The sequence below is a fragment of the Malurus melanocephalus genome, unplaced genomic scaffold, assembly GCF_030028575.1.
Source record: "Malurus melanocephalus ecotype Western Australia unplaced genomic scaffold, MMel_1.1 scaffold_378, whole genome shotgun sequence".
NCBI lineage: Eukaryota > Metazoa > Chordata > Aves > Passeriformes > Maluridae > Malurus > Malurus melanocephalus.
In genome coordinates this window covers 495,459-498,429 of record NW_026623610.1, presented here as the reverse complement: position 1 = coordinate 498,429, position 2,971 = coordinate 495,459, and positions in this window count along the sequence as shown.

Genomic DNA, 2,971 nt, shown 5'->3' with positions numbered 1-2,971 from the left:
AGCCCTGCGGAGCGCCGGGACTGCCCGGAGGGACACGGGATATGGGGCACGGGATATGGGACACGGGATATGGGACATGGGATGTGAAACATGGGGTATGGGACATGGGATATGGGATGTGAAACATGGGATATGGGACATGGGATATGCGATATGGGATATGAAACATGGGATATGGGACATCAGATATGGGATATGGGACATGGGACATGGGCAGGACCCGGCTCAGCCCCAACACAGGCAGGAGCAGCCAAGCCTGGGGGAAAGGGCTCCCTCTGCCCCTGTGCTCAGGTGAGGCCCCACCCGCAGAGCTGAGCCAGACCTGGCACCCAGCACAGGAAGGATTTGGAGCTGCTGCAGAGAGTCCAGAGGAGGCCATGGAGTTGGTCCCAGGGCTGGAGCCCCTCTGGAGACAGGCTGGGAGGGCTGGGGGTGCTCACCTGGGGAAAAGAAGGCTCCAGGGAGAGCTCAGAGCCCCTTGCAGGGCCTAAAGGAGCTCCAGCAGAGCTRGAGAGGGACTGGGGACAAGGGCTCATAGTAACAGGACAAGCTGGAACGGCTTCCCGCTGGACAGGGTGCCCAGAGCAGCTGTGGCTGCCCCTGGATCCCTGGCAGTGCCCAAGGCCAGGCTGGACACTGGGGCTGGGAGTGACCTGGGACAGTGGGAGGTGTCCCTGCCATGGCAGGGGTGGCACTGGATGGGCTTTAAGGTCCCTTCCAACACAAACCATTCTGGATTCTGGGATTGCCTGCAGCCCTGAGCACAGTTGCCAGGGGAGGGGGGCTGGGCTTGGCCACTCGGCAGATTCAGGTGAGAATGACTGGGGTGTCCCCCAGCTGCCCCTGACCAGGGTGCTGCCCAGATCACCTTGGCTGGTCCAGCTAGGTCCCCTCACAGCACCTGCAGCCCTGGCCCCCTCCAGGGCACTGCTGCTCTTTCTGTGTCCGCAGTTCTGCAGCCCCTCTGCCCCAGCACGGTCCCTGCACACCCCAGGATGGCAGGAGCTGGCATTTGGGACATCCAGCTGCTCCAGCCACCTCTAAGTGCCAGCTGATCTGTTAATTCTGGCTTGAGTCCTCTGGTCATTAACTCAAGCTGGGAAGGTTTCCTTAAGCAGCCCCCAGGGGCTGACAAGCAGACAGAGGCTTTAGTCTGTCCCAAGGAACCAGTCAGCTCTTCAAGGGCTCGGCCAGGGAGGGCTCTGGTGCAGACCAGTGAAGAGGAACCCAGTGGGAGTGAGACCCAGCTCCTTGGGAGCATCTCCAAGGCACCTGAAGCTGCCCCAGTCCCTTCTCACCTCCCTGGCTGGAATCTGCCAATGAACAAGGACAACATCTGAGGGGCATCAGCAGCTGTGACTCCTTTGTAACTGTCACGGCCAATTTCTTGCAGARAGCTCAGACATCCTCAGGACGAGCTCAGGTCAATTAGCACAGTGGCAAAGTTTGTCGTCAACATGCAATTAATTATCCTACATGAGCTGCATGGAGGGAGCAGCACAGGTAAGTGACCCTGGCACTGGAAATCAAAGAGCCCTGACACAAATCATTCTTTGCATTTTCTACCTTGCCTGTTTTTATTAACTAAATACGATCAACCACGTCCATGGTCATTTTGTTGCTGCCATTCAGGAAGAACTTTTCGAGGTTGCAATTTTTTGTCATTGTTTTTGTGTTCTTATTTGACTCAAATAGTGTCAGATAACCCATCCTGGATGTCCAAAGCTGGACACTTCAGCCCTTTGCAAGACTATCAGAGGAGACTCAGCTCACACCTGAATGGAGAAGGTTTTATCACYACTTAGTAATTGGATTAATTAAATGTTATAACAACACCATTGCTATGATTGGGCTTTGAACAAAGCCCCTCTCTCCACATCCTCCCTGCCAAACTCCCCCAAGCACAGGGGTGTAAGGGTTGAATTTCCCTGGATGGGTTTGAGCTTGGATCTGGATAGGGAATGAGTATTTTGAGTATATTTAGTATATTTTAGTGTAGTAGCATAGTACAGTAATATCGTGCAGTGTTGGATAGTGTTTATATATATGCTATAATAGAATATAATATAGGACTTAGTATATTTTAAATGTATTTATTATATTTAGATCCCTTCAGGAGTTGGCTGGTGTGGTCTCAGCCTGCTTTCAGCATCCAGCACCATTTCCTTGCACATCATCCCCATCCCTGAGCCTTCCCCATCCCTCTCCCACCCTCATCCTCCCGTCTCTGCCCTCAGGCTCTCACCCCCAGCCCTCCCTGGTCAGCTTTTCCCTTGTAATGATTTAACAGCATTATTGATGCCTCCCTGCACAGGGCTCTTSGGGCAGTGATTTATGGAGCGTTTCCTGGGCCAAGGGTCCCGAGCAGGGGCTGGGGGCAGGAGCTGCTGTGTCATTCCAGGCTGTGACAGTGCTGATGTCCCTGTCCCGAGGTCGGGGAGGGCTCAGGTGCTGCAGAGACATCAGGGGTGGGCAGGGCTCTCATCCTGCTTCAGCCACGGATGGGTTGTGCCGGGGCTGAACGGGACCAGCTCTGCTGGGTGCGTCCCCCTGAGTCCCCGTGGTGTCCAGCCAGGGATGAGCTCTCCCTTCCCTCTCCCTGCGATGGGCAGGGGGAGCTGTGGCTGCCCAAGGCTGCGGGAAGGTGCTCAGGGCTGGGCTGGGAGCAGCAGACCTGCCAGGCTCATCCACAAACCAGGARGGAGCGGCTCATGGGCGCACTCTGGGCTCCATCCTCTGCTCTCCTCCTCTTCCCATCCTCCCGGAGCTCCCWGCATTAACAGCCGCTTCCCCCGGGCTGATGAAAGGATAAAGGCTCCGTGTTGTCTCCGGTTTATTTGCTTCCCGGGGGATAATTCAACATATTTAACTTACCCCAAGGGTGAGCTTTCCTGGGGGAATCTTCGGCTGGCACTTTGCAGGATGGTTTTATTGCTCCTCTGCAGGCTCYGGGTGGGGAGAGGCTTTATTT